This window comes from Pempheris klunzingeri, chromosome 10 (genome assembly GCF_042242105.1).
Source record: "Pempheris klunzingeri isolate RE-2024b chromosome 10, fPemKlu1.hap1, whole genome shotgun sequence".
NCBI classification, from domain to species: domain Eukaryota; kingdom Metazoa; phylum Chordata; class Actinopteri; order Acropomatiformes; family Pempheridae; genus Pempheris; species Pempheris klunzingeri.
This window is the reverse complement of record NC_092021.1, coordinates 2,812,298-2,836,190: the sequence shown is the minus strand read 5'-3', so window position 1 is coordinate 2,836,190 and position 23,893 is coordinate 2,812,298. Positions and strand designations below refer to the sequence as shown.

Sequence of the window (23,893 nt, the reverse complement as noted above, 5' to 3'; positions counted from 1 at the left end):
TGGGGAGGAGTTGTGAGTGTGGGACGATTCAGTCTCTCCCACAGCTTTTGTTTGATGCGACGCCCGAGGTCAAGGGAGTACGGGCGAGGCTGGCCATTCTTGTACCTGTGAGAGACAGAGAAAAGGATTCAATCATAACGATACGTGTGATCCAAAATCTTCTGCTCTAAAGTGTGAAAATCATCCGATTGAAAGAATTCTGAGTTTTGACACAAACATACAACGGTGGAGCAGGGGAGGGCTTGGGGCTAGTGGGCACACTTGAAACCACCGGCAGGTCGTCCGGTGGGATGGGAGACATCGGCCTTTGGTCCTCTAATGTGGAGGGCTGAGGAGGGGGAACCGGCCTTTGGTCCTCTAATGTGGAGGGCTGAGGAGGGGGAACCGGGTTCAGCACTTCAGGATGCTCATGCTGTTTGGAAGAACGAGCCACGGAGGTTCTCTTCCTCTTCTTGGAAGGGTTGGCCGCAGTAGCTAAGGGCTGGCGCTTTCTTTTTACACTTGGCACCTGTGGGCGGTCAGCAACACATGAGAGGATGTCAGGCTCCAGTAAACGTCTTACTTAACAACACTCTTTTATAATGTCACAAGACAGAAATCCACATCACATCACCATCGAAGGACTAGTTTGTCCAATGTAAATAACTTTATTATATCCATTTTCTAGGATTTTTGAGACACACGCCTTCATAACATAGAAAACATGGAAATCAAATGCCTTACCTGGCAGTCTCTACAGCACCGGCATGTGCTGTGGACTCCAGGCTGCGTCGCTCTTGCTGCCTGCCGCTCAGATCTTCTCTTTTCACTGTGGCTGTCACACTGCAACAATATAGCCTCATGTTAGATCGACGTTTCACAAACACAGTTAAAGTCCAATAGACTGTATTCGCGACAGACATTTTGACTTGTCACAGCTTCTTTCTGCTTTTTGGTAACTTGTGTTAAACCAAAGCATTGAACAGAATAAGGTGTAAAATCAGCCATGTACACATCTCTGAAATACAGTCACAACCAACATGTTTTATTAAAATAACACATTATAGCAACAGTAATAATGAAAGAACTTATTATTAGACCTTTAGTGGAAGAAGGAGTCAAGGATTCAAGGAACTTTATTTGTCATACCAACAAACATTTACACATGGGGTGGTACGAAATTACACTCTCAGGTCCCAGTTTAAGCCACAATAAATATATAGAATAAAATATAGGTACCTCTAGGTAGAGGTATTAAGTGCTAAAATACAGTAACTAGAATACAGTAACTGCAGTCGTGTCATTGCAGACAGGCTGATCATTAGTGCAGGAGTGGGCCACCAACTTACAGCATGGCTAGTGGACTTCCTGACCAGCAGGCCACAGTTTGTGAGGACAAAAGGCTGTGTGTCCGATACGGTGGTCTGCAGTACGGGGGCACCACAGGGGACCGTCTTGGCTCCTCTCCTCTTCACCCTATACACAGCAGACTTCACACACCATACAACAAACTGCCACCTTCAAAAATTCTCTGACGACTCAGCCATCGTCGGTCTCATCAACAACAGAGACGAGGGGGAGTACAGACAGCTGAACAAAAACTTTGTGGACTGGTGCCAGCAGAACTGCCTCCGGATTAATGCCGGAAAAACCAAAGAGCTGGTAGTGGACTTTCGTCGGCACAAAGACCCTCCCTCTCCGGTGAACATCCAGGGAACGGACATAGAGATTGTGGACTCTTACAAGTACCTGGGTGTTCACCTCAACAAGAAGCTGGACTGGACTGTTAATACTCAGGCACTCTTCAAGAAAGGCCAAAGCAGACTCCACCTGCTGCGTAGACTGAGGTCTTTCGGAGTGGCGGAGGGCCTCCTGAGGACTTTCTATGACTCTGTGGTGGCATCAGCCATCTTCTACGGTGTGGTCTGCTGGAGCAGCAGCATCACGGCAGCAGAGAGGAAGAGACTGAACAAACTGGTGGACAAAGCCAACTCTGTCCTGGGCTGTAGCCTCGATCCTGTGGAGGTGGTGGGTGACAGGAGGATGGTAGCGAAGCTGTCATCAATCATGGACAATGTCTCCCACCCCCTACATGAGACTGTAAGAGCCCTGGAAAGCTCCATCAGTGACAGGCTTCGTCACCCACGATGCTCCAAAGAAAGGAATCGCAGGTCCTTCCTCCCTGCTGCCATCAGACTTTACAACCAAATCTGCTCCCAGTAGACCAAAGACCAAGAAAAAGGAACAAGTGCAATATTTCATATATATTTATATATTTATATTTTCCCCCATGTGCAATAGCCTTTCTATCACCTCATTCTTTCATTCTTTCACCATACATTATTTTTTGTATATACTGTACATGTAAACATATATATATTTTATATTTTTTATTCCCTTTCTTTGTATGTGTGAACTGTATCTTGTATGTGTGAATCAGAACTGCTGCTGACTTGAAATTTCCCCATTGTGGGATAAATAAAGGAATATCTTATCTTATCTTATCTTATTACACACTGACAGGAATCTCAGAGATCAGAGATGAGACATAAATTCAACTCTAGAAGAAAAAGCCAGGTGCACATCTGTGAAATACAGTCCTGACAATAAACCAATTTTAAATCTGCCATTTTTTATCACATCGTGAGTGAAAACCAGCAGAACAACACATGGAAGTTGTAATAAGAGACGCAGAGAAACAGCAAAATGTGTCAATTTATTTCACAGCTTTTCTTCAAATCCTTCTACAATATGACATATAGGCCTGTTATATACACTGTTGCCCATAATGTTGGAATAAAATGTTTATTACCTCTTACCTTTACCTCTTACCTGATAATGTGATTTATTCTTGATAAATAAAGTGTATATCTTCTCAACTTCTCAACAACCAAACTCTTCCAAACATATCACAGTGAAACTTAAACCACAATGAACCTTTGCAAACTGTGTATTCAGGCAAAAACTAAATTATTCTGCAATTATTCCAACTTTATGGGCAACAGTGTATGACCAAATAAGCTTAATCCAGATCTCCATACTGCTCAGCTCTTACATGTCTGTGGGTCTGTTCATGTCAGAGCCTGTTAGCCATGTATCAGTGCAAACACATAGAAAAGTCCATAATGTTCATAGCTTACATTTTCCATGTCGCAGGTCGGTACTGTGTCTCTTTAGTTCGTTCGTCTGTTTGAGTCTTAAATACTTGTCAGGATAAAAGAAGTCCTCGGTGGAAGTGATAACTTTACAGAAATCCTCAAATAAAACTTGCCAGAACTTTTTGTGACCGTTTCAGAGTTAACCCGTCTCCTCCCTTAGGGCCCAAATGTTTTTTTTTGTTTTCATTTCTCAATATATCGGTCATTTTAAAGGCTATTTGTATGAAATCTTGCCAGGATATATTTTTTTAGCATTATTTTCAAAATTCCATGATCCCCTCTATTCGAAGGTGTATAGATATATACTGTGATCCTGACAAATTATAATGCATTTCCCATGAATACCTAATGAACCTAAGCCTCTACCTTCAAAATACCAGGAAAAGAGGTTTTGGGTGTAATGAGGGCTAAGCAATGACAGAAGGGAAGACAGAGGTTTTATCCTCTGCATCTTAGGGGAGTGTTCTCCTCTGACAGAGGAACGCCTGTGTCATCACTTAAGAGTTTTAGACGTACTAAATTAGATTTCTGTTTCATATTCACTATGTTCCAAATCCATTTTCATTCCTAACATTGCATGGTATACAGAATCAAGATATTTCTCTTCCAATACATATATTCATTAAGTCTTTACCAAATAACTTCCTAAATGGCATGACACACAATGACCTAATCTTTAACATTCTCAAGTTTGCATTAACTTCCATTACTCTAATTATCACATGACACAGATTAAACAGACCTGGATTGAATATATTGTTGGTTAGTTTCTAATTTATTAGACACAGATTATTAATTATATGGACTTCCTGAGTCTTCTCACTCATTGGTGAATTGCAGTGTTATCACAGGATTTGAAGCAGCATCCTCAAAGGCTGTAATTGGTTAGTTGGTCATCCTTGGATATAAATGAACATGTGGGTTACACCATTAGACAAAAGAACACATTAATTGGCATTAACTGATCTGTGGGCACTTTGGACAGTTTCTTTAACCACATTTAAACTTATAGCAGAAATGGAAGAATGTTGATACAGACTTCCCTCATTCCTCTCCCTGATCAGTCTGGCCTGGGCCTCCGGGGTCCACGAGTGAGAGAGAGACCACGGGGTTGCTCGGACAGGACCCTTCTGTCCTAATCACTGGTTCATAGAGGGTTCAGAACGTATATGTCGATAGAAGCCCTTTGTTAACTTTGTGGCAGTCACTGTGAGGCCTTTTACACAACACCTACCCAGAGGCAAGCTTTGGGTTCCATCACTTCATCATTGTCACTTATCAGTCTTTTTAGCGTTCATCACGTTATCATCCAGAACTCTCATACAATGGCTTCCTGTCTTGGATAAGTCAGTTCAGGGTTAATTCACAGCCAGTTCACTGTTAAAGCATGGGTTTGTGCCAACCCCCCCCCCTTTCCTCTGTCACAGGACAGTCCAGGAGGTCATAGGGCAAGTGAGTCAGCCACACTACTGGTTCGACGGGCTACAGCTGCAATTTTGCAGTCTCCTGAGGAAAGTGGAGAAGATTCTGGCAGCAGCCAAGACTCAGGTGAGAGTGAAGGTTCTGTGGATGAATTCCTGCCAGGGACAGAGAGTTCCAGCATCTCTGAGGAGGAGGAGGAGGAGGAGGAAGAGGAGGATGAAGCAATGGAGGATGAAGCCTCTCCATGGCGGCCCAAAAATGGGGAAATCATGTGGTCTCCCACTCACAGAGAGGTCCTGCCATTTTTTCCCCCTCCAATTTTGACCCCAGGGCCGACCCACTTTGCCATCGCCAGGATCAGCAGCCCTGAGACAGCGTTTGGCCTGTTTTTTTCCAAGGACATCCTGCAGCTAATCCTCCATTTCACTAACCTGCAGGGGAGGAGGTCTGTGAAAGACTGGAAAACTGTGAGTGAGGAGGAACTGCGGGCCTACCTGGGGCTTCTGATCCTGGCAGGCAAGTACAGGTCACAGCACGAAGCTACAAAAAGCCTGTGGGACCGTGAGACGGGGCGTGCAATTTTTGCAGCAACGATGTCGCAGAAGAGATTCATGCAAATTAATGTCGCCCTGAGATTTGATGACTGCCTGTCAAGGCCAGAGCGCCACAGAAGAGACAAATTGGCCCCAATTATGGATATCTGGAGCAAGTGGAGCACCCGCCTCCCCAAGCTTTACAACCCAGGGAGAGACATTTGTATTGACGAGCAGCTGGTCCCTTTTCTGGGCTCTATGTGATGTGCAGACCTCCTATGCATGGAGGCTTCAAGTTTACACAGGGAAGTGTTGGGCTTCACTATACAGTGAATGGCACATGTGAAGACCGCATGTTTCTTTGTCTGTAAAACTATTGGGCTCCTTTCCCCAATGCCCCCCAGTTTCACAGATAGGTGTGAAATCACCCCCGCACCCAGCTCCACTGTCACCATTGGCCGGAGGGGACACATGATTTTACGACCGCAGGCCCACAAAACCAGTTCACCCCCACTGAACTCTCTTTTTCTCATCGTCTCTCCTGAAGTGGAGAGACCAGCTCTTTCCTGCTCCCTCTCCTCCTGCAGAGGAGAGACCAGCTCTCCTGATCTTTCCTGAAGAGGAGAGACCAGCTCAACTCAGCTAAGCTCTGCCTCAGTGTGGTCTGTCCAGAGCAGCCACCTCCTTCATGGTAGCGACACAAGGTCCTGCCTGAAGTAAGCAGATCAGCGCCAGCAGGCACGACCCAGAGTCTGCCAGCTGATAACCAGAACCAACAACAGGAGCACACCAGCAAGTTAGCACAGAGCTGCTAACTAACAGGAACAAAGGAGCGACCGGATTCCTCCAGCCTGCAACCACAGCACGGACACGAACCACACCTTTCCTCCAGCAACAAGCTGAGAAAGCAGCACCCTCAAGGACACTTCGTCTCCCCTTTTAAGGACTGGTAACAAACTCTAACTGGGCATAATTAGCATAGCATTACTGCATACATGGTTTACCCTTGTTAATGTATTGACTTGCTTTAATGTTCCTTGAGTTTGATTATTGTGATGTGTTGCAGATTACTGTGCATCCATTAAGTTTAGTTGATGTTAGCCTACAAACTAACCATCCTGTCTTAACCTGCACCTTTATCTCTCTCACATACACAGTCTACAACAGGCCACTGAGGGACAAAGCTAAGCAGATGTGGCCGGGTGTTGTTCCCCCTTTTTGCCACTGCTGGGCACTGTGATGGCTGGGCACTGTGCCAGCGGTGCAGGTACTGATGGCAGGGCGGTGCCAGGTGTGGCGCAGGTATTGATTGCAGGGCGGTGCCAGGGGAACTTTTAAGTTCAGGGCTGTGGCGGCAGTACAGGTCTCTTCCGCTCTTTGCTGACTCCCGTGGTGACTGGTGCGGCGTGGCAGCGCTGTGTGGCGTGGCAGCCCCTTTGTTTGGTGCGTGCACCGTGTGTTGGTGTTTCCCATTTGGGCGCCCTGAGTTTCCTCCCAGGTGAGTACCCTGCTGTCTTTCTTCCTTTCGGTTGCACGTTAGCGTGTGTGGGAATCACAAGATCTCCGCTCCTTTCAGCGCGGCTGACGGCCGGGGCAGGAGAGAGAGAGAGAGAGAGAGATTCACTGGCGCACCACTGTGTACGGTCACTTGCTCGCTCCGGTACGTAAATTCCACGTTGTCTGCCTGCCCTTTTGTCTGCTGTTCACCTTGCTAACACAGAGCGTAACTTTTAGGCTGTGCGGTTGAGCCAACCATAGAGGCCCATATCTTCCGGGGGCTTGGGGATTTGCTGCGCTGCTTGGAGCAACTGCCTGCCCGCTGCTATCATCACTCCCTGGACTACACTGCTGTTTTGGTTCTGGTTATATTTGTATTCTTCTGGTTTCTTTTTGTTTTGTTTTTGGTTCCGTTGCGGCGTGGGGTCAGCGCAGAGAGGACTCTGCTTTGGTTCAGCGGCTGACTGTCCCGTTTGTAAGATAAGGCTAATGGTGTCACGCACCGTCTGGAAATGCGTGGCTGTCCACGCCTCGTGACACGGGCCTTATGAAGAAGATCTTAACAACTTAAGTTGTTCCTTTTTCGTTTGATTGTTTAATGATAGATTTAGTAATTTGTTTGGTATTTTGGTTTCATTTGTATTGTGTTAATTTGATTTGTTTGTATATTTACATACATTTATTTTGCTTCATTTATTGTTTTTTTTTAGTTATTAAATCATTGTTTCTTTGGGATTTCTTTGTTTAGTCCACACCAGTTTTTGTTATGTTTATGGGCACGTTGTATTAATCTGTGTGTTTCTGCTGCTTTCAGGTGCTGTGGGCTGACTGCGGCAGTTACTCCCTGGTGGTGGTGCGTTCTTCACGGTCCCCTCCCTCCTTTTTTTGATTTTGTGTGCGTGTGTATTTGCAGTGTCACGGGTGATTCATTTGAGGGATCCCTTCTTCCTCCTTGGTTGTCCTGCCGCATGGTAAGCCCCCAGCCCTGTGGTTTTATATTTTTCTGCCCATTTTATCGTGTGTTTGATCTGGTGTGTGATTTTGGTTTATTTTCTTATGATTAAGTTTATTAATAAAATTGATTTTTGAAAACACGTCCTGCCCAGTGGTATCTGACCTGCGTGGCTAAGCTCATGGTGACTTTAGATTGAGGTTGCCTGAGCTTCTCATGCCACATTCTGGCGTTGTCGGCAGGATATCACATTTAAAGGGGCAGAGACGTGTTTTCTTTTCTTTTTTTCCCCTTATTGTTTGCCTTATTGTTAGTTGGTGTTTTTGATTTTGTTATTTGATTTGCTTTAGTGGTGAGAACCAAAACAGCAGTGTTCTCTCTAGGGGTCCAATTTGTCATCTTTTTTTTGGTTGGTGCAGCACTCTCCTGGCCAGCATGGAGGCGGAAGTGCAGCAGCTTGAGGAGCTTGTGTTGCAGCTTAGGGCAGATAACGAGCGGCTTCGTCAGGAGCGAGCCGCCTCCTCTTCCTCTGCTCCGGCTGGTCATGTCCCATCTGCAGGTGTTGCCACTGCTGTCGCAGAGCGTTTGGTTGTCATACCAAGGGATCGTAAGTGCCCCATGTTCAATGGAAAGACTGGCATTGGGATAGCCGAGTGGGTGGAGGAAATTCAGGCGTGTGTGCGTGCCCGCCATCTTTCTGCTACTGACCAAGCCCTTTTCCTTTTTGACCATTTGGAGGGAGAGGCGAAGGAGGAGATCAAGTTTCGCTCTAGTGTAGAGCGAGGAGACCCAGCCCGGGTTCTCGCCATCTTGAAGGAGCTGTATGGTTGTGCTCAATCCTATGTCACTTTACAACAGGCTTTCTTTTCCAGGCACCAACTTGAAGGTGAGACACTGCAGGAGTTTTCGTTAGTCCTTCTGGCTTTAATGGCACAAGTGAGGCAGTGTGCACCTGATGGGATGCCAAATGCTGATGTTCTCCTCCGAGACCAATTTGTTGAGCATGTCCTTGATAGTTCCCTCCGGAGAGAACTTAAGCAGTTTGTTCGCCGTCAGCCAGCTGCCACTTTGTTGGAGTTACGGAGCGAAGCTATTAGGTGGGAGAGAGAGGGCCTTCCAGGGGGTACTAGGGGACGCAGTTTTTCCTTGCCATCAGCTTACGGCCTTCAGTATGGGGTACAGGGTCGTGTTCAGCCAACTCCTAAGGTCGCTTCACAGGAACCAGGGTTTGGTGAGTTACTGGAACTTATGAAGCGCCAGCAGGAGCAACTTAACCAGCTTACTCAAACTGTAGCCTCCCTGCAGGCCCCCCGTTACCAAGGCCGGGCTCCTCGCAGTGGCCCTCTGATTTGCAGAAGGTGCCAGCGGCCTGGCCATTTTGCTCGTGAGTGTGATAGTGAGCGGGTCCCCTCCCGCCCTCGTGCTAATTCTGTGGCTGGCGGGAACTTGAATACTGTTGAACTTCCTTTTCCTCACCAGCTGGGAAACTGAAGCCCGCTGAGTTGTCGAGCCACAGCTCAGTTGGGGAGTCTTTAGGCTCACCGAAAGGTGCGGCAGCTGAATTAGTGGCTGCTTGTCCAAATATTGAAGTCTCCATTGGAGGAGTTATGGTTTCATGCCTGGTGGACACTGGTTCCATGGTGTCCACCGTCACTGAGAGCTTCTTTCTGGCACAATTCGCGCCTTGGGACCAGGATCGCCTTCGCTCCTGTCACTGGCTACAGCTGCGAGCAGCTAATGGCCTAGCAATTCCATATATCGGCTACTTGGAGCTCGATGTGGAACTTTGTGGCAAGGCGATACCCCGCTGTGGGATCCTTGTAGTTAAAGACCCCCCTGGTGCCATGTCTCCTGTCCCTGGAATCTTGGGGATGAATGTGATTCGCAGGTGTTACAGGGAGCTGTTTGGTACATTTGGCACCTCTCTTTTTGACTCTCCGTTTGTTTCACAGGCACCTAGTCCAGTTGTGGCAGCTTTGCAGAGGTGCCATCGGGCTGCCACTGAAACCCCAACGAACCCCACAGGTGCTGTGAGGGTCCGGGGCAGGCGAGCTGTGCGTGTACCTGGTGGGACAATGAAGTTAGTTGCGAGCACCTGCCCAAAACAGTTTTCTGGTCAATTAGTATTGTTCGAACCCCCAGAAGCTGGTCTGCCGGCTGGGTTATTAGCTTCTCCATGCCTTGTACAGGTTGTTCAGGGTACAGTGTATGTCCCTGTGGTTAATGTTGGGGCAACTGAGGCTCTACTTTATCCAAGGACTGGCCTTGGCACCCTTGGGTTTGCACAAGTTGTCAGTCTGCCTGCCGGTGTGACCGAGGAGCCAATGTGGGCTACTGTTTCTTCCCAAGCAGCTACCCCTTCAGTGCTAGATAGGATGGAGGCGCTGGATCTGTCTGTACTGACTGAGCAGGAGCAGACAGGTGTAAAGTCATTGCTGTGCAAGTACCATTCTGTCTTTTCCACTCATGATGGCGATTTGGGCTGCACTAATCTCATCACGCATGACATTCCCCTGCTTGATGATGTGCCGGTCAGACAGAGATACAGGCGCATTCCTCCGTCGGAATATGAGGCAGTGAAGACCCACATTCATCAACTTTTGGAGTCTGAGGTCATTAGGGAGAGCAGTAGTCCCTACGCCTCCCCCATTGTGCTGGTTCGGAAGAAGGATGGCAGTTTGCGGTTGTGTGTGGACTACCGCCTCTTAAACACTAAAACCCGGAAGGATGCCTTCCCTTTGCCACGTATTGAGGAGAGTCTGGATGCACTTTCGGGAGCCCGTTGGTTTAGCACGCTTGATCTGGCCAGTGGTTATAACCAGGTTCCAGTGGCTGAGCAGGACCGGCCCAAAACGGCCTTCTGTACACCTTTTGGCCTTTTTGAATTCAATCGGATGCCTTTTGGCCTGTGTAACGCCCCAAGCACCTTCCAGCGGCTGATGCAAAGGATGTTCGGCGACCAGCAGTGTCAGTCCGTACTGCTCTATCTGGACGACATTGTCGTCTATTCGTCCTCTGTCGAGCAACATCTGCAGCGTTTGGAAATGGTGCTTGGTCGGCTCCACCAGGAGGGCCTGAAGGTGAAGCTTGATAAATGTGCATTCTTCCAACAGGAGGTCACCTACCTGGGGCATGTGATCTCGAGCCAAGGGGTCTCCACCGACCCCAAGAAAATTGAGGCTGTGGCTAACTGGCGGCGCCCCAGTCATGTTTCAGAGCTGCGCTCCTTTTTGGGTTTTGTCAGCTACTATCGGCGCTTTGTAGAGGGCTTTGCCAATCTGGCAGCCCCTCTGCATCGGTTGGTGGCAGAACTAGCTGGCACGAAGTCTAGGAGAAGCTCAGGTCAGGCTCTGGGGGCTGCATGGACCCTGCAATGTGAGGACAGCTTTGAGGCCTTAAAGGCAAAATTGGTCTCCGCCCCAGTTCTTGCCTACGCTGACTTCTCGCGCCCTTTTATTCTAGAGGTCGATGCCAGTTACAGTGGTCTTGGGGCTGTTCTCTCCCAGGACACAGACAGCGGTGTGAGACCGGTGGCCTACGCCAGCAGGGGCCTTCGGCCCACGGAGCGAAATATGTCTAACTACAGCTCAATGAAGCTGGAATTTCTTGCACTCAAGTGGGCCATGACGGAGAAGTTCCGGGAGTACCTGTTGGGGCATAGGTGCATTGTTTACACTGATAACAACCCGTTGAGCTATCTCCAGTCTGCCAAGTTAGGGGCCACCGAGCACCGGTGGGCTGCCCAATTGGCTTCTTTTGATTTTGATATTAAGTATCGTTCAGGCCGCAGCAACAGGAATGCGGATGCACTTTCGCGGCAATATGTGTCTGCTTCGCATGTGGTTGCTGATTCTTTGCTTGGTACTTCAGTTCCTCTTAACATTCAGCAAGGCCCACACCTAGGCCCAGTGGCATCTCACACTCAGTCTGCTATTTCAGTTTTTCCCTCCCATTCTGTTACCGATCTCTGTTCCTTGCAGGAGGCAGATCCCCTCCTGAGAGTTGTGCTGCCATTTTGGCGACGGAACACACCGCCTACCTGGGAGGAGAGGCAACGGCTTCCTAAAGCAGCCCTAGCCCTCTTGCGCCAGTGGGGCCGCCTAGTGGAGAAGGATGGGGTTCTTTTCCGCCAGGTCTCCCGCCCTGATGGAGGAGAAAGGTTTCTCCAGCTCATCTTGCCTGCAGTTCTCAGGCAGGAGACCTTGAACCAGCTTCACCAAGAACATGGTCACCAGGGCATTGAACGGACGACCGAGTTGGTGCGGCAGCGCTGTTATTGGCCAAACATGTCCTCAGACATAAAGCAGTGGGTGTCCAAGTGTGAGCGTTGCCAGGTCGCTAAGGACTCTGGACACAGGCAGCATAGTTTCATGGGCCACTTGCTTGCCTCCCGACCCAATGAGATCTTGGCTATTGACTTCACGCTGTTGGAGCCTTCCCGAAACGGGTATGAAAATGTACTGGTCATGACTGACGTATTTAGTAAATTTACCGTAGCAGTGCCTACACGGGATCAACAGGCCTCTACTGTGGCCCAGGTTTTGATCTCCGAGTGGTTTTACAAATTCGGCATTCCGAGCCGTCTTCATTCAGACCAAGGAAGGAGTTTTGAGAGCGCACTGATTAATCAGCTCTGCCTTCTGTATGGTGTGGCAAAGTCCCGTACTACCCCGTACCATCCTGCAGGTAATGGACAATGTGAGCGGTTTAACCGAACCCTACATAATCTCCTTCGGACTCTTCCAGCATCACGGAAGCGCGACTGGGTTTCTTGTTTGCCTCAGGTGCTCTTCTGTTATAATACAACCCCTCATCAGAGCACAGGAGAGTCTCCGTTCTATTTGTTGTTTGGGCAGGAGCCCCAGCTTCCTGTTGACTTCCTTCTGGGCAGAGTTCAGGACCCCGTGCCGGGTCAGGTACATGATTGGGTGGCTGAACATCAAACCAGGCTTCGAGTCGCTTTTGAGGGTGCTCATGAGCGCTTGTTGGCAGCTGCTGACCGGCGAAAACAACGGCACGACCAGCAGGTTCGGGAGGCACCTCTGTCGGTGGGGCAGCTGGTGTACTTGAGGGACCATAGTCATAGAGGGCGCCAGAAAATCCAGGATCTCTGGAGCTCAGTGATTCACCAGGTGGTGAGGGCACCTGTTAGTGAAGGGGCGGTTTACACTGTGGCTCCAGTGAATGATCTACAGAAGGTCCGGAATGTGCATCGGGACATGCTGAAGGCTGTAGTCCGGCCTGAAGCTGTGACTCCTCCATCGAGAATACCCTCACTGCCTACCCAGACAGCACCCGATAGTGAGTCTTCTTGTGACGGTGACCTGTGGGTCTTGGTCCCTGAAACACCTCATCCACCATCTGCAGCTGTTGCAGGTGTTTTGTGTCCCACCAGCCCTTCTGTTGCAGCCCCTTTGCAGGCTCCACCGGTTGCAGCGGGACCTCCAGTACCAGAGCCGCCAGTTCCTTCATTGTCCCCAACTGATCAGCCAAGTACAGGTCAGCAAACATTGCGTAGAACTACTCGCTGTACAGCTGGTCATCATTCTAATGTCCATCACTTTCCTCGATCTGCTGGTAACAGGGACAACGCAACTGTCGGGGCCCCGGGCCCTGTGTCCCATGCTCAGTTTGCAGTGTTCAGGCCTTGGTGTTAGCCCAGCATTTTCTGTACATCGTCGGGTCGACGATACAAAAGTGGGGGGTAGATGTGGCCGGGTGTTGTTCCCCCTTTTTGCCACTGCTGGGCACTGTGATGGCTGGGCACTGTGCCAGCGGTGCAGGTACTGATGGCAGGGCGGTGCCAGGTGTGGCGCAGGTATTGATTGCAGGGCGGTGCCAGGGGAACTTTTAAGTTCAGGGCTGTGGCGGCAGTACAGGTCTCTTCCGCTCTTTGCTGACTCCCGTGGTGACTGGTGCGGCGTGGCAGCGCTGTGTGGCGTGGCAGCCCCTTTGTTTGGTGCGTGCACCGTGTGTTGGTGTTTCCCATTTGGGCGCCCTGAGTTTCCTCCCAGGTGAGTACCCTGCTGTCTTTCTTCCTTTCGGTTGCACGTTAGCGTGTGTGGGAATCACAAGATCTCCGCTCCTTTCAGCGCGGCTGACGGCCGGGGCAGGAGAGAGAGAGAGAGAGAGAGATTCACTGGCGCACCACTGTGTACGGTCACTTGCTCGCTCCGGTACGTAAATTCCACGTTGTCTGCCTGCCCTTTTGTCTGCTGTTCACCTTGCTAACACAGAGCGTAACTTTTAGGCTGTGCGGTTGAGCCAACCATAGAGGCCCATATCTTCCGGGGGCTTGGGGATTTGCTGCGCTGCTTGGAGCAACTGCCTGCCCGCTGCTATCATCACTCCCTGGACTACACTGCTGTTTTGGTTCTGGTTATATTTGTATTCTTCTGGTTTCTTTTTGTTTTGTTTTTGGTTCCGTTGCGGCGTGGGGTCAGCGCAGAGAGGACTCTGCTTTGGTTCAGCGGCTGACTGTCCCGTTTGTAAGATAAGGCTAATGGTGTCACGCACCGTCTGGAAATGCGTGGCTGTCCACGCCTCGTGACACGGGCCTTATGAAGAAGATCTTAACAACTTAAGTTGTTCCTTTTTCGTTTGATTGTTTAATGATAGATTTAGTAATTTGTTTGGTATTTTGGTTTCATTTGTATTGTGTTAATTTGATTTGTTTGTATATTTACATACATTTATTTTGCTTCATTTATTGTTTTTTTTTAGTTATTAAATCATTGTTTCTTTGGGATTTCTTTGTTTAGTCCACACCAGTTTTTGTTATGTTTATGGGCACGTTGTATTAATCTGTGTGTTTCTGCTGCTTTCAGGTGCTGTGGGCTGACTGCGGCAGTTACTCCCTGGTGGTGGTGCGTTCTTCACGGTCCCCTCCCTCCTTTTTTTGATTTTGTGTGCGTGTGTATTTGCAGTGTCACGGGTGATTCATTTGAGGGATCCCTTCTTCCTCCTTGGTTGTCCTGCCGCATGGTAAGCCCCCAGCCCTGTGGTTTTATATTTTTCTGCCCATTTTATCGTGTGTTTGATCTGGTGTGTGATTTTGGTTTATTTTCTTATGATTAAGTTTATTAATAAAATTGATTTTTGAAAACACGTCCTGCCCAGTGGTATCTGACCTGCGTGGCTAAGCTCATGGTGACTTTAGATTGAGGTTGCCTGAGCTTCTCATGCCACACTAACAGCACTTAGCTTTCCTTTGTCTGCCTCTGACCCACACCCCAGGGGGTCTGGCCATCACCATTTGGTCTCTCTCCCCCACCTTTGTGGGACCCATCTCACATTCCTCAGCCTTATCACACACACACACACACACACACACACACACACTCTTACACTCATATTATTTTAGTTTAGTCATAGAGATTTAGTTAGATTGTTTGATTGATTTTGTTTCTGCAACAGCAGATGTCTTTAACACCTACTCTGCTTCAGCCGTACTTACAACCGAAGTACAAGTCCTTAATGCATAACAAATGATGTCCCTGAATTTTGCTCTGTTTTAATAAATGTTTTAATACTTGCTGTCTCCGTTAATGTTGTACAATTGTGGACACTGCCAACCTCTACACTGTCAAGAACTCCAAAAATCCTTCAGCTAGCTATCAATGTGGTAATTTTGGTAGTAATTATTAAATTAATTATAAAACATAATTCCAAATTGATAGTTTAGTATTTTTATGAGACTAAATCAATTAAAACGGCTGTCTTTTCCTCGTTTTTCGAGGTGGTGCCCCAATCGAGGTGGACTTTAATCAAAGTTCATTTATTTTAATAATTATTAATTATCTTTGATAATTATTAATTATTTCTGATAGCCAAATTGAACATTACCACTTGTTAAAGCACAACAGAAGTCTGCCACACGAGAGCTCAATCAAGGCATGCGGGTGGTCCTGCAGCTGACAGACGAACTGGAGGGCCATACAGTGACCACAGACAATTTTTTTACGTCTTTTCCTCTGGCAGAGGAATTGCTGAAGCGGAGGATGGCACTGGTGGGGACCGTGAGAGCAAACAAACCTGAGCTCCCCCCCAGCTGCTCAGTGCCAAAGGCAGAGAGGTGCTGTCCTCTGTCTTTGGCTTCAGTCACAACAAGACTGTTGTGTCATATGTCCCGAAGAAGGGAAAAAATGTACTACTCATCAGCACACGACACCGAGAGCCAGAGGTCCAGGAATCTGGCAAAAAGAAGCCCAGGATCATCCTGGACTACAACAAGTGCAAGGGGGCTGTGGACTGTTTAGACCAGGTAAGCACAATCATACAATTTTTTTTATACAATCAATTATTTACCAATTGATTTACTGCTACTCATTATGTATGATTGTCTGATATAGCCAAAGACAATTTACTTAACTTTACTCTGAATTTTTGTATTTATCAAAATAATAAAAAGGATGTGTATAAATGTATTCATGTCATCTGATCATTTCTTTTCCTTTTGCAGGTTTGTGGCACCTACTCCTGCCGGCGACAGGCGCGAGGTGGCCCATGTGCCTGTTCTACCACATGCTTGATGTTTCATGTTAAAATGCCTACATCCCCTTCACTGCTGTGGATCCCGGCTGGAACAGCACCAGACACTACAGGCGGCATTTGTTTTTGGAGCAGGTCGGCAGAGCGCTGGTCACCCCGGCCATGGCTAAGAGGAAGTGTCTGCCGAGAGGGCCATTTGCAGCCAGCCTGGTCCGATAAGCTCCTAGCCAGGTCCATGGTCAAGAGGAGGAGGAGGAGGAGGAACCACAGCCAGGTCCCACTAAAAAGAGAAAGCAGTGTGCTTTGTGCACGCAGCGCAGGAGGATGTGGAAACAATGTGCCAAATGCGGCACACACGCATGCAGCATGCACCTGAAAATAATCTGCCACTTTTGCTTGTAAATGCAAGTGCAAATGTTTTGTGGGAGTTTGTTATAGTTTGTTAATAAACTCTCATTGTTCCAAAAACAATAATGCATCAAAATCAATGTTGCTATCAATTATTGACCTAATCAAGACTGTAATAACTTCATCCCAAATATTCCTCTTTGCACCTTATTTTTTGGAAAATATAGCATATTTACTTTTGTTTTTAACACTGAAAAAATTAGGAGTTCTTATGACAAAAAGGGCATAAAAACAAAAAATCTTAACCCTTTAAGCGCCAAAGTCGCAAAATTGCAACAAGCAACATTGCTGAATAAAACAGGCTGTATCTATAAATGTGGTGCCGAATCTTGTTACTACTTTTCACCAGGACATGGCGGACATGTGTGCCTGTAATCTGAGCAGCATTTGTGGGCGTGGTTCTATTCAAAGTTTTAGAGTAAAAAGAGTTTGTAAAACACCCTCCGGCGCAGAGACGCAGCAGCGAAGCAGAAGTAGTAGTGCAGAGCCTAGCGAGAGCGAAAGAGTGTTTTTTCATTTACTCACGATGGCGAGAGGTCGGTTTACCGTCGACGAAGTACTTCGTCAGGTACTGGCTGACTCCGATTCCGAGGAGGAAGACATGCAGTTGTCCAGTGAAGCAGAAACTGACATTAGTAGTGACGGTGAGTCCGCGCGCCATAGTCCACAATCAGCACAAGGTATAACAGATGCTTCACCTCAGCGTGGCCGGGGTAGAAGCATTCTGCGAACGTCAAGCAGGGGACGTGGTCGAGGTGGCAGGTGGGCTCATAACACCGCAAATATGGGTGAATGTAGCGGGGATGAAAACAACCGCAGTTGTCGTGGCAGACGCGGGAGAAGCCGCGGGAAAAAACACACCGCTAATAGCGGCGGAGGTGGCATTCATTGCCGCACCGTAAATCACGGTGGCGATGATGATGATGATGGCTGGCAGTTCTTGAGAGAAGAGGAAGTGTATCAAAAGTGGATCCGAAATTTTGATGAGCCTGTTGGTTATTGTGGAGACGATCCGACAAATTCTGAGCCCATTGATTTCATCTCTCTTTTTATGAATGATGAATTCTGGAGCCTATCCCAAATTTCGTTTCATACTAAAGATATTTCACATTTACAGTATGCCTTTATCTCAAACCACTTTAAAGTTATAGCCTTTTGAAACCTTGATATCAAAATTGAACATTTTCCAATATGGCCGCCACCTTGTGACGTCATAATATGCAAATTAGATGAATAATTTCACTCACATCACAGACTTTGAGTCATACTGAACAATTTTCTCATTAACAGTATACCTTTATCTCAAACTACTTTCAAGTTATAGCCTTTTGAAATCTTGATATCAAAATTGTATATTTTCTTGAAAAAACTCAGCCGCCTAAAGAGTTAAAAAATATTTAAAAACTTTATATCTATGGATAGGTCTGAAGTTGTTGAAAAGATTTTATGTGGTGAAAGTGGAAAAAAAAAAACATTTTTAACTTTTATTACACTCTTGTCCCTCAGGGCCCATTTAAAGGGGAGGAGAGGGGTTAAATGGTGATTTTATGAAAATGATGCACCTGGAGACAAAACATAGCAACCGTGGAATCCTGCCCGTCCATTCTGTCCACATGTGAGTTTACATCACAAGTTTACCAAATATTATTAAATAACTAGAGAATGCAATTTCTTAAGAAATTGCGGTGTGAATGCTTTCTGCTGAATGGCTTACACCACACTGAATAGCTTCCTTTTGAATTGAAAAGCATTGAATACCTGAATGAATGAATAAACTATTAATTGGCTTACACCACACTGAATAGCTGCCTGTTGAATTGAAAAAGCTTTGAATACCTGAATGAATAAATAAACTACTTATCTGAATAGGTGAAAGCGTGAAGCTGAATGGCTTACGCCACACTGAATAGCTGCCTTTTGAGTTGAAAAAGCATTGAATACCTGAATGAATGAAGAAACTACTAATCTGAATAGGTGAAAAGTTGAAAGATGTACAGAATCCATGTAGGAATAGTTTGAATGGTGAAAAATCAGCTGATTTCCTCCAAAGTGCACTAATGTACCATCTGAGGCATTTTATTTTGAAAATCTGGATGACTGTCATTGTGCGTGTGTCTCTGTGGGTCAAAGGTCACAAATCAGCTGATTTCCTCCAGCACTGAATACCTGACTGAATTGAAAAGCACCAACATCTAGCGGGAGCTACTGCAACAGGCTGCCGCACCGCACGGCCCCAGAAGAATATTTACCATCTGAGGCCCACCACAATATTGCTGAATTCAGGAATGGCCTAGTGAGAAGGAGAAGGTATGTCTCTCTGAAAAGTACAGTAGCTTGTGCCATAGCCTGCCTTCAATCAATGATGACGACAAACTCGTTGCTCTCATGTAACATTTCTGTTATTGTTTCACATGCTCATTGTATCTAGCCACCAGCTTGACGTGTCCTCAGTGTGTCACAGTGTTGCTCAAGCTTTCAGAACCATGGAGAGCAGCCGCCGTGTCACCAGCGGCCTGGATGTCAATAACTTCACTTTCAGCCTCATCCAGCGGCATCACCTTTCTCACGTTAGCAGAGAATTCCCCACCTGGACTGGACTGCTCTGAATGAGGTTGCTTTTATGTTTTGAGTAAAATATGAAGTGCTGCTAGTGTCTGACCTGTCTGTTTTTCTACTAGATGAGGAAGGAGACTGTTCTGAAAGACTTTGTGGCCATCGCAGGAGCACTGGGAGTGACACGCCTCACGATGTTCACCAAGACTCCCAGCAGCATTTGTTTTTTCACTTTTGGTGTGCAGTAGATGCGCACTGCGGCGTTTCCCACATGTAAGGCACAGAAATTAAGGTGTGACAGCTGTGAATGAGGTGCAATGTTACAATATTCGTAACATCAGTTCAATGTCTTTATTGACCTTGTGCCAGTACAATAAATAAAAACACTGCATTGATAACGAGTGCCATACTTCTAAAAAGTATCAGTCTTCCTGGAAAATGTCACTTGAGGATTGTAGTAAGTAAAGTTGCCCTCCACACACTGTGCATTCAGTATCATAACATGGACCCGTCTACGTCCCCCGATCCTGGTCCTGGTCCTGGGCCCCTGTGGTCCTGGGCCCCTGTGATCCTGGTCCTCCGATCCTGGTCCTGTGACAGTTGGAGAGGACAGAAAAGTCCTTTTATGGATTTTTTAAATGGGGTTTTTGCTTCAGTCATACAGAAATTGCAGACTGTAGAGTGCTGTAATGTTCAATCACTACCGATTTAACCCCACGGTCACTTTAGAGGCTGAATGTCAGTGAACACATCTGTCAAAATGAGCACGAGCGCATCAGCTGTTGGAAACCACATCAGCCGTTGGAAACCTTATCAGTTAGAGATTTCAACTGTAGAACAAGGTGGGTGACCTGCTTTACACTTTATTCAAACAAGTATTTTTAATAATAACTTGCTATAAACCTCAGTCCAGTACTGCATAAATACAGTAGATGTAACAAAATGTTCTTTTCACCGTTACTGTGTCTGTTTAGAGTAGTCAGTGTTACTTTATTACCCAAAGGCAGCACCGCAGCGTTAGCCAACGTTGACAAGCACTGAACCGGTAACCGGTGTCAACGTTGGCTTTGCTTAGCATTAATGCTAGCTGTTAAAAACGGGAATGAGTAGCTGGTATTTAGTTTGTTGGGTAGTTAACTAGTAGTATATCACTAACTAAATAATAACAAGACACACAGTAAGCCAGCTTGAACACATAGAAAGTACGCTAGCTGTTAAAAACGGGAATGAGTAGCTGGTATTTAGTTTGTTGGGTAGTTAACTAGTAGTATATCACTAACTAAATAATAACGAGACACACAGTAAGCCAGCTTGAACACATAGAAAGTACGCTGTGGTATAACGGTTACTTGCTTGCTATCACTAACTTAACTTAATATATATAATAAATGCCCAACAGTCAGAATTTACAACAACCGCCGCGTATCATCATGTTGCTGCTACAGCTAACCAAAAAGCTGAGCTAGCAGTCCTAGCTCTGGTGTTAACGTTAGCTTAACAGTCGTCTCCACTACTCAAATAAGCCCTGTCAACATGTATGCGCAACACCAAGGTTAAGCTACCATTCACTGCTGGGAATCTGTAGCATTAAAAACAACGTTAACTTGCAGGTCTTGCCTGTAGTTGTCATCTTGGTTACCTGCAGCGTGGCGCTGATGAAGCACACACCGTGCTGCACCTGCCCTCATCAGTTGTTAAATCTTCTGCCACTTCTTCTGTTGACTGGCAGCCCTAAAGATACAGTCAGCCCAACCAAAAGCTGCGCGCCCTACTGTAGTGGAGTGTGTAGCCTTAAGACCCCTTAAAAACTGTATTACCAGGTTCATTTACAGGTTCATCAACTGCACAGGCTACTGGGAAAAATAAAATATATGTGTCATGGTGTGCTCATTATGTCTAATAAATTTTAGCATGCCTATGTAAACATTATTTTTTGTTGTGTATTTTCAGAATGGCAAAGCAATGGAGCAGCAAGACGGCTCTTAAGACCTGCATGGCGGTCAAAATAATTGCAATCAAACAAACAGAGTCACAAATTGGCTTATTCGTGACGAGATCATAGAGGCCCGAAACAAATTCGATAATGTCACGGGAGTGCTGTGTGACGGCAGCACTGCCTATAAAATGACTTTTTATAAAGAAATAGCGGCAACTTTACAAGAGGGGCACAGTTATGTCATAAAAAATTATGCAACGTCAAAATTTGGCCGTAACATTCTTTTATGTCACAGACAGACTGCCATATATGTCTGTCCTCCAGTAACTGTGCCCCTAGTACTGGAGGAGGAAGCAAGACAAATTCTTTACCCTCCGTCACCTGAAATTAAATTGAGGGATGTCAACGGAGACATCAAGCATACAGTTACAGTCGGGGGACATGTGACCTCAGTAAGTTTCAGCCTTATAATGTAGCTCCTGGCACAGCACCTTCTCATCCCATTTCAGGACTGTATGAAATCTGTCAAACTAGCACAAACAATTGTCATGAAACACATTTCACACTGATGCTGTTATCTATACTCTGAAACATAGATTAATTTACTGTTTTACCTTGGCTTTATATACTAGTAGACTATATTGGATGAAAATAAAGTGACTGTTTTGGAGGAATTTTGACATTTTCTTCAACTTCCTCCACTTAAAAAGCTTATAACTTCCTCATACTTTCAGCTAGAAACTCCATTACAATTTTAATCAAGTCATGAGATCTGCAGCTGTTTTCGCTTCATTGGAACCTTGTTTGTATCTTCTACGGTTTGGACGCTATCGCAGTTTTAGTTTTATAACCGCTCTCCCCCCTTCTCTCATTTTACAATGTGTGTGTATGTGGCCGAGCTAGAGCGGGTGATTTTTCAGCCTTCACTGTGTCACGGCCGAACTGCTTCACCCACAGTCACAATTTATGCACCAAAATGTAGATAAACATGACTACTTTAAGACCATGTAAGCATTTCAGCTGCTGGACCTGCAGTTTTTGGCGCCACGGCCCCAAAGCACCAGGACACGACTTCAACTCAACCTTCATTGACTCCAATGTTATTTCAGCTCTGAAATCTGTGACCAAACCCACAAAGTTTGGAATTTTAAAACTGTGAAATCACACATTTTTCAACTTTATCCAAACAAATAACACATTTTCGTGTTCAGTCGAGTCTTCTGCTGCTCATGGTGGTGTTGGTTCAGCTCTATGATCTACTTTTTTGACAAAAATCACGGCTTTAGTTTTATTCCCTCCTTTTTCTCATTTTACGTGAGTGTGTATGTGGTGACATCATCGGCGCTTTCTTCGGCACCGTTTCAAACGGGTCAAGATAGAAGCAGCAGCTTATTAAAGAATTCAGCATGTAAAGCAGCAGCAGTGGTGTCGCGGCAGGGGGCAGCATTCACACTGCAATTTCTTTAGGAATTGCAATTTTTCTAGTTATCTTTTGTATTGTAGGGTGAAGCAGAAATTCAGACGGTCCAGTGGAAAGAGGCCAACCTTACCCTCACCAACATGCAGTTTCAAAATGCCTCCTCAGCCTTGCAGTCAACCATTTTTTCCACTGTTGACTTAAGTAAATGATTTTATGGTTTGATATTTCTGGGGCATCCAGTTGACTTGTTCCAGTAGTAATTAAAATGCTTATTCCCTACAGATCATTCCAGAAGAAAGGGTGGTGGCAGTGCGGGGATTGCGAGTCCTGGACAACGGCAGCTTGGAGGTGCTCGACAGCACCGACAATGAAATTGTCATACCCCAGGATGTGTGGGAAAAAGAGTTTCCTGACCCTCTCTCCACTTTCCCTGAAAACATAAAAATCCGCTACGGTGATGGTGGAATCCTCAACTGTGAGGCTCTGGATTAACCCCGCCACCCACATCCTCGTCATTAATCAGTTCATTTAAATAAATATGTTTGTTGCAATTGTACTATGGTTACTATCATTTTTTTCACACGTTTTGTTTGCAGTAGATTGTTTCCCACATGTAAGGGATTATGTGCACTGAGCTGGTCATTATTACAAACTGAAACCAGACCGATTTGCAGTGATTTGGCACCTTGTAGATAAGACATGGGCAAACTACGGCCCGCGGGCCATATACTGCTATATACTGCTCTACACTTGCTTCAAATTAGTATTTAATTAATTAATTTATTAATAGTAACTTGCTATAAAGTTCAGTCCAGTGCTGCATAAATTCATTAGATAACACAACAACACAACACAACAGATGACACAACAATAGTTTGAGGGTTTTTGTTTTTTTTTCAATTATTATAAACAGCACAGTTAATATAACAGTATATCGAAACAATGAGTAGAAAATAACAAACCAAAAATTATAAAGCCGGCACAAAAAACTACTCTTTTCCCACAGTTCTAAATTTTCTTCCGTTGGGGCCCTTAACCGGTAATGTCAGTGTGCCAATGTTTATTTTACTCTCCCACACAAACCGTGAGGGAGGAGAATTCAGGGAAACCCTGCACACTTCGATACTGGTGGTTCGGTTTGGTTTGGCTCGCCACCCAGTTCACACTGGGAATCTCTGGTCTTGAAATCTGGGGGTTATCTCTGGATCCAGGACTGAACTCCACACAAGCCCAGGAAGTACGCCAACTTCTGCTGGGTGTGGCTCCAACCCTTTCCAAATGGAATTTCCACAGACCTATGATAGGCCAGACAAGATTCAAATGGCCTGTTACATTCATACACTGTCTGTATAAATCATGCTTATTTTCTAATTTCACATTAATTATTACCAATTAACACTATTATGTATTAATCAATTCAAATCATGTTCTCAAGAGATTTAGTTGTACAACAAAAATTTAAATTCAAATATCCAATTGCAGTTAAGCAACTACATTCAAAGTGCTTTTTTATCGTGTTCAAGTGTTCAATGGACTTTAGTTACA

General features: G+C 46.0%; 1 pseudogene; it reads left to right on the top strand.

Annotated features, from left to right (window-relative positions):
- Nucleotides 1-1,331: 1,331 nt before the first annotated feature.
- LOC139208588 (uncharacterized) lies at nt 1,332-22,840 on the top strand (annotated as a pseudogene).
- The last annotated feature ends 1,053 nt before the right edge of the window (nt 22,841-23,893 follow it).